General features: G+C 39.1%; 1 pseudogene; it reads left to right on the top strand.

Moving 5' to 3' along the window:
• The first annotated feature begins 806 nt into the window (after window positions 1–806).
• Window positions 807–6201, top strand: LOC122427836 (annotated as a pseudogene).
• Window positions 6202–8836: the final 2635 nt, after the last annotated feature.

Raw genomic sequence — 8836 nt, 5'->3', positions numbered from 1 at the left:
AAATGAAAAAAAAATCTTAATAACCAAAAAAATAAATAAATAAAAAATTAAAAAAATTAAAAAAAAGACTTTTCCCATACTTAATAGTATTTTTTGTCTACATATGTTTAAATTGCTCTCTTCAAAAGTCATTCATATTCAATAACTCTTTGAAAGTCAATTATGTAATTTCAAAAATACTATCTAACTTTTAAAAATCTATGGCTCAATTAGCATCATCTATCAAAACGAATGATGCACATACACTTTGAACAATTCCTCAGCTATAATTTTATCTTACATATATTCTCCCATATGTCCTTAAAGACAAATGTATAAATATGCTCATTTCATCACTGTAAATGCAAAAGGTTGGAAACAATCTAAATGCCCCTGCATAGGGGAATGATTACGTATAAGTTATGTCCCATCCTTGCAATGGGATACTATATATGAGCTAGATTTATATATATTCTTATGGAACTAGGTTCAAGATAACATGAATTTTAAGAAAGTCACAGAAGGGATATTTAGGATATTTCAATTTATGTAAAACAAGATATTTATATTAATTATACCTATATGTAAATAGAAATTTTAAGTAAATGCCTCTGGAAGGAGTTTGTAGGAAAAGATATATTTCAGTGTCCACGCTTGTGCTCTGTAAATGTTTACTATGTTCATATATTATTTTTAAATTAAAACAAACTAATGATAGAGAAATGTAGACTCAATGTTTCTATGAGCAAAGCACTGCATCTGGAGCAAATATGCTTAATTCCCCGTCCTGCCACCAAGGAAACTGGCATTTGTTATGGAAAAGGACCATGTGTACACATGGTTTTCTTGCCAAGCAGGAATTTAGTGCTGTAAGTACACAGATTTCAAGTAAAAGGAAGGAAAGCACATCTCACTGGGGTGAATAGAGAAGGAATCAGAGTAAGCAGCATTAGAACTGGACCCTGAGGTGTTTTGCTGGGGCAGTATAGGGCTTAGAAGAGTAAATTCTGGACCCAAACTCCCTAGAATCCAATCTGGCTCCAGCAATGACATGCCACGTGATTCTGGGCAAGTTATTCAACTTCTCTGTCTTTAATTTCCTTATTAATAAGTTAGGGATAATAATAGTGCTTGTCTTATGGTGTGGTGATAAGGCTGAAATGAGTTCTTATACACGGAGCATATGGAGCAATACATGGAATACAAAGCACTATTCAAGTATTTGCTATTACTATTTATTTAAACAGGAAAAAAGTAAATTATTTTCAAAAGGAAATATGAGAATCAATTAAAATAGGAGGAAATTAAGCTCAAACTCTCTTTCAAACCTTATGCAAAAGTAATTGACAAGTGAATTAAAGATTTAAATATTAAAAAACAAAATGACAAAGGTATAATAGGAAACTTAGATGCAATAATCTAACTTAGTCATGAAAGACACTTTTCTAAATATGATCCTCAAAGTGAATACCTCAAAAAATTCATAGACTGAACATGCTAAAAAATAAAAAACGTCTTTAACACACACACATACACACAAACTGTTGCAATCAAAGTTCAAAGAAAAACAATGATGAAACACCTGACCTCGCTAAGGATCAAAGAAATGCAAATGAACAATGATCAATGCTCATTGATCCTGCAGATAAATGTTGCAAAACAGGCACTTATCTACAGTATTGACCAGAGTAGAAGTTGAAAAATATTTTCTGGAAAAAATTTTGGCACTATGTTTCCAAAACTACAAAATGCACATACCCTCTGGCCTAGCAACTCCACTGTTAGGAATTTATCCTAGGAAAATAATCAGATATGTTCAGAATGCATGCATGTATGCTAAGTCACTTCAGTAGTGTCTAACTCTGTGCGACCTTATAGACTGTAGCCTGCCAGGCTCCTCTGTCCATGGGATTTTCCAGGGAAGAATACTGGAGTGGGTTGCCATGCCCTCTTCCAGGGGATCTTCCCAACCCAGGTATTGAACCCTCGGTTTTCACATCTCCTGCACTGGCAGGCAGGTTCTTTACCACTAGCACCACCTGGGAAACCCATATTCAGAATCCAAGATAGCAATCTCAAGACACATTTTTATACCAGTGAAAAATTAGAAGCAACTTTAAATTTTCATCAATGGGAAATTGGTTCAATAACTTATGATACATCCAGATAAAAAATACTATAAAATTATTTATTAATATGGAAAATGACCAGATTCATTTTAGATGAAAAAGTCAAGTTCAGACTAGTATGATTAATAGGAGCTTTTTCATGTAGAAAATATTTTTGTGCATGGACACAGAAAAATGTCTGAAAAAACATGTACTGCTAAAATGCTAAGTGTATTAATTACTAGATAATAAGTTTCTTTATTTTTCTGGGCTCCATAATCACTGCAGATGGTGATTGCAGCCATGAAATTAAAACATGCTTACTCTTTGGAAGGAAAGTTATGACCAATCTAGACAGCATATTAAAAAGCAGAGACATTACTTTGTCAACAAAGGTCCGTCTAGTCAAGACTGTGGTTTTTCCAGTGGTCATGTATGGATTTGAGAGTTGGACTATAAAGAAAGCTAAGCGCCGAAGATTTGATGCTTTTGAACTGTGGTGTTGGAGAGGATTCTTGCGAGTCCCTTGGACTGCAAGGAGATCCAACCAGTCCATCCTAGAGGAGATCAGTCCTGGGTGTTCATTGGAAGGACTGATGTTGAAGCTGAAACTCCAGTACTTTGGTCACCTGATGCAAAGAGCTGACTCATTTGAAAAGACCCTGATGCTGGGAAAGATTGAGGGCAGGAGGAGAAGGGGACGATAGAGGATGAGATTGTTGGATGGTGTCACCAACTCGATGGACATGGGTTTAGGTAGACTCTGGGAGTTTGTGATGGACAGGGAGGCCTGGCGTGCTGCCATTCATGGGGTCGCAAAGAGTCGGACACGACTGACAGACTGAACTGTACTGAACTTAGTAAGTTTCCAGGTGATTTTCATTTTCTTCTTTAAAAATCTCCTCGTTACTATAAAGCAATTATCCTTCAATTAAAAAGTAAATAAATTTTTAAAAAATCTCTTCATTGGAAGTATTTTCTTACAATGACTAGGTATTACGTTTATAGCAATTTTTTAAACAATACTTTCCATTAGGGAAATCAAAATAGAAGTAGGTGTTGAAAGATGAATATGATATACCTCTTCTCTACTGCTAATTTTGGGTCTGTCAGCAATGTTTGTGTGTGTTTGATGGGCAAAGGAGTGAATACAGACTAGGGGGTAAATATTTTTATTATCAATGTAAATACATAAAAATGATGGCTTAACCAGTCAAAGCTGATTTAAATATACCAGTCCTGTGGGGTTTTTTTCCCCCCACTAAGGTTCAGCAGAAGAGGGTTTGTACAGAGTGAAGTAAGTCAGAAAGAAAAACACCAATACAGTATATTAATGCAAATATATGGAATTTAGAAGGATGGTAACAATGACCCTGTATGCAAGACAGCAAAAGAGACACAGATGTAAAGAACAGACTTTTGGACTCTGTGGGAGAAGGCAAGGGTGGGATGATTTGAGAGAATAGCATTGAAACATGTATATTACCATATGTGAAATAGATCGCCAGTCCAGGATCAATGCATGAGACAGGGCACTCAGGGTCGCTTCACTGGGATAACCCTAAGGGATGGGATGGGGAGGGAGGTGGGGGGGGTGTTCAGGATGGGGAACACATGTGCACGCATGGCTGATTCATGTCTATGTATGGCAAAAACCACTACAATAAAGTAATTAGCCTCCAATTAAAATAAATTAATTAATTTAAAAAAATAAAAAGTTTTAAAAAAAGAAATTCAAGAGAGAAGAGTTAGACAATCATATTTGCTATCTCTGAACAAATAAATTTAAGATGAGCTCCAAAAGAAAAAGAAGAGAGTTTATAATTTCCTTAATCATCAAGTTTTTTAAAGGTTTCTGACTAGAATAATGATATTTTTAAACAGCAGTATAAATAGGCTGGTGAACTACACCAGAGGAGGTAAATTTTTCCTTTAAAGTTAGCCTCTCCACTCAACAAGCCCTGACTTTGTGCCAAGCACAGAAGATCCTAAGTACATAAACATAGTCTCTCTCCTTATAAGGATGACTTTCTAGCAAAATGCAGATAGACAGATAAACATGTAACACATTTAACTCTGATAGATGCTAAAGTAAGAGTAACAAGCGTAGAGCTAAGTCTACCTGGGGAGTGAGAGAAAGCTTCATAATGGAGAAACTCTTGAGCTGGCATGGAAGAGAGAAAATATCTGTCTTCAGTGGGGAAAGAGCTCTTGAAATTAAAGATCTGGATTTAGATCAAACTCCACCAACCAGGTGCCTCGGTCCATGGGATTTTCCAGGCAAGAATACCCAACCAGGTTACCATTTCCTTCTCCAAGAGATCTTCTCCACCCAGGGATTGAAACCACATTTCCTGCCTTGACAGGCAGATTCTTTACCACTGCGCTACCAAGGAAGCCCATGTATGATATATATAGATGTAGACACGTGTGTGTATGTGTATAGGAGATGATAACAGTACCTAACTCAGGGATTGTTATGAGGATTGAATGGCTAATGCAAGCGAAGAGTTCAGAGCAGTACCCAGCACAGGGTAAGTGATCGGTGCTGTGCTGTGCTTAGTCGCTCAGTCCTGTCCGACTCTTTGCATCCCCATGAACTGTAGCCCACCAGGCTCCTCTGTCCATGGGGATTCTCCAGGCAAGAATACTCGGGTGGGTTGCCATGCCTCCTCCAGGGGATCTTCCCAACCCAGGGATTGAACCCAGGTCTCCTGCATTGCAGGCAGATTCTTTACCGTCTGAGCGACCAGAGAAGCAGTCAGTAAGTATGGTAAAGCAGTCATTGATGGAATTCAGGACACCCTACCCCCCAAAATGATACCTATTGAATATTTCAAGCTGAAGAAGTCCAAGAAAATGGCAGAAACAAGAATGTCCCTCTAAACTCCCCTGCCCTGTCCTTCTCTCCTGAAATAAAATCATAACACCTTCATGTCAGAGGTGCCCTCCCTACATCTTTTTCTCTTATTTAATCTGCTAGTGTCAGTTTAATTTTCAGATCCAGCCAAGGATCATAGGAGAGTTGAGGAAAATGTTTTCCTCCCCTTCTAATATTCTTCTACATAGTTTTCTTGTTTCCTGGTTTTTATTTTTTTTCAAATGAACCTAAAATAATTCTGTCCACAGAATTCTTAGGATTCCTATTCATATATGCATACGGTATGTATCTGGAAGAGATTACAACTTGTAACCATAGTTTCCTCTATAGAAGGAAGTAATTTGGAACTTCATACAACTGAATTTTAACTTATGCATATATTACTTTAAAAAAAATAAAAATCTCTTTTGAGTTTTCTTTTAAATAACATCTTAGTATTCTCATTCGAATTGCATTCATATATACTGTAGCCTGGTTTTGCATCTTTATTATAAGAATCTGAGTTCTATTGAGCTATTGAAAGGTGGCTGGTGTGTCTGGGGAGTGGAAAACTTCATGAGAGAAAAATATCTAGGCCTTGAAGGAACAATGGCTGTTTTTTTGATGAAGGGGAGTGGTGAGGGCACTCCAAAGTTCAGGAATGGTCTTGCCTGTACACAAAGATGTGAACAAGCATCGCATATGAACAGCAGAACCCCAGATGCTGGGGATGGGACTAGAAGGGAGAAATACTGGAATCTCTGTGAAGACAAGGACCATTCCCCTCACATTAAGCACTCTATCCCCAATTCCCAGGGCAGGGCCTGTAAGAGCTCCCACAAGTATTTACTGAATGAGTGAATGAATAAATGAATGGAAAGAATATCCAAAACAACTGCAAAATATTTTGAATAAGAAATAAAAATAGCTCTCTCAGTTTGGACTTGAGGCCTCTGTCACAACTATACTCCCCGAGATCATTGGTCAGGTCAAGAAGCATCCTAGCTTGATCCCATTCTTCATATTTATTGGAGTGGGGGAACTGGAGCAGTACTGTCTGTCACACACCTGGCATTGTTCAATCCCTATGTCAGTTGGGACAGAAAGAATAAGCCAGAACCCTGGAACAAACTAGGTCCTAATGATCACTACAAGTTCTACTCTGTGAATGTAGATTACAGCAAACTGAAGAAAGAAGATCCAGACTTCTAAATGAAATATTTCACTATAAAGCAGCTTAGAATGAAGGTCTTCCAGAAGCCATCTGCACAATTTTCCACTTAACCAAGAATTATTTCCCCTCTAAATGCATGAAATCATGTTGGTGTATTGTGTTGGGGTTTACACTGATGCATAAATAGTCTGAAGCTTGATGTGTGTCATTATTTAATGCTGGAACGCTACTCTGAACTTCATAACTTAGGATATGGGAAATAAACTATTGGAATTTAAGGGGAAAAAAAGAAATAAAAATAAATGATGATTTTGAGTATTTTAAAAACAAATTAATAATAACATGAGAAACAGAAAAAAGGTCACTGAGAAGTCTGTTTCAACACTAGTGACAAATGTGTGGTGAATACCCACTGAATTGAAAAATGCATTTAATGTGGGTCTGAGAGCATTAGGAAAACTTCTTTTTTGTGGGAGACACATCCCCACCAAGTTCATACTTGAAAACCAATACTCGAAAATGCATGACTAAAATGGTGTAACCACAATAATTGAGGGGGGCTGGGAAAGCAAAAGTAAGGGACTTTAACAATGGTCGAAGGTGAAAACCTGAATGGAGGTTTGTGGAGCAGCTACTTACGGTACCTCGTCACGGTTACCAGGATGGAGATAGGGGGTAAGTCAATGACACGAAGAGGCTGTTGAGTTTGGTGGCAGCAGCTCTGGCGTGGACTCAGGACACCTGGGCTCCAGTCCCAGCTCTCACATTCGCTCGGCAGCCCCTGTTCCCAGCTCTTCCATCTGTAAATGGTCCCCAAGTCCCCTGCCAGCTCTGACACTCTGTGGTTTCAAGTCATGAAGAGAAAGGAAAGAAGTTCTGCAGGCTGGAGATTTGAGGCTAGAACATCATCCATTGGCTGTTGCAGTCATTTTACGAAAGAGCTATCCATTTAGTCAACAAATGTTTATCTGTCTCATGCACTGTCCAACTGTAAAAAATTGTTGTAGCATAACCCCCGCTCTCAAGAAGCTTACAAGTCAGTAAAATAGAGGACAATAAATATGTAAAAATAAAAATTCAAGACAGAATGTGGCAAGCACCGTGTGTGCGTGTGTGTGTGTGTGTGTGTGTGTGTGTGTGTGTGTGTGTGCATTAGTCGCTCAGTTGTGTCTGACTTTTTGCAACCCTTTGGACTGTAGATTGCCAAGCTCCTCTGTCCATGGGATTCTCCAGGCAAGAATGATAGAGTGGATAACCATTCCCTTCTCCAGGGAATCCTCCTGACCCAGGGATGGAACCCAAGTCTCCTGCACTACAAGCAAATTGTTTAGTGTCTGAGGCAGCGCCATAGAAGAAATACAAACAAAATGTTACTGAGCACCTAAGAGCAGCTGGGTGAGACTCCCCAGCCAACGGAGAGCACAGTTTGAAGCTGAGAGCATGCAGAAAAATGGGCTGATGCAGCTGGCCCTGCCATCCTTTCTGAAGCCACGCCCACTCAGCTTACATAGGAACTCACAGCACTGGCTTGTGGAGCTAAATCTATTCCCAGAGTTACAGTTGCCTTCAATGTAAACAGTTCCCAACTAACAAACGGGTGAACTCCAGAAATGCATTTGTTAGTTAAGTGTTCAGTACTCAGATTGCACACATCATTCTTTATTGGTGATGAGGTCCTCAGATCAGCCCATAAAGGACAACTTAAGCCATATGGTAACTGAGATATAGTATTGAGACTATTTAGACATCATTTGGAATTTCCTGGTGGCTCAGGTGGTAAAGAATTTGCCTGTAATCCTGGAGAGCCAGGTTCAGTCTCCCAGAGAAGGGAATGGCTACCCACTCCAGTATTCTTGCCTGGAAACTTCCCTGGACAGAGGAGCCTGGAGGGCTATAGTCCATGGGGTCACAAAAGAGTTGGACATGACTGAACGACTAACACTTTCACTTTCAGACATCATTTAACCCCTTACATTCTGTGTTACCCAAAGTGCAATTCTGAATTTCAGAAGCAAGAATATATAATTTCAGAACACAACAGACTTCTCCAAAAGCAGATCTTGAGGAAATTGTTCCATTTATCTGTTGCTGGGTGACAAAGAACCTCACCCCCCAAATGGTGACTTGAACCAACAATCATTGTTATATCATGATTTTGTGGGCTTGAACAGATTTGAAAGAGAAACTTTCTCTACTTAGTGTTACTACTTGAAAACTTTTAATTAAAAATGAGATTTTTTAAAATTAAATGAGCCCTAATAATTGAGATGAGAGGGAAAAGCAGTATTTTTGAGGGTTTTGGGGTGATTCTTCTGTTTCTTCTGGTGGAGGAAGAAACGCTTCCACTTCTTCTAATGGAAGTCACTCAGTGGTTAGCTGGCAGATGGTGGATTTGGAGGAGACAAGATGGTTCATTCACACGTCTGGCTCCTTGGCAGGGCTGTCTGGAAGGCTGGACTCAGCCAGGACTGCCCACCAGAGCACCTACATGCTGCCTCTCCACAGGCAGTGGGACTTCTTACATGGAAGATCAGGCCTCCAAGAAGCACAAGAAGTCTTAGCCTGAGAAGTGACACAACACCATTTAGACACTTTTATACTCTCTCCTATTGGTTGAGGAGTCACAAATCTCCCCAGATTTAGGGGAGGGACTGTAGATGCTGCCTCTTAATGGAAAGTGGGCCAAATAATTTGAGGCCTTGTTTTAAAACTGCC

This window comes from Cervus canadensis, chromosome 25, assembly GCF_019320065.1.
Source record: "Cervus canadensis isolate Bull #8, Minnesota chromosome 25, ASM1932006v1, whole genome shotgun sequence".
Lineage (NCBI taxonomy): Eukaryota > Metazoa > Chordata > Mammalia > Artiodactyla > Cervidae > Cervus > Cervus canadensis.
The sequence above is the reverse complement of the archived record's forward strand: the minus strand, read 5'-3'. Positions and strand labels throughout refer to the sequence as shown.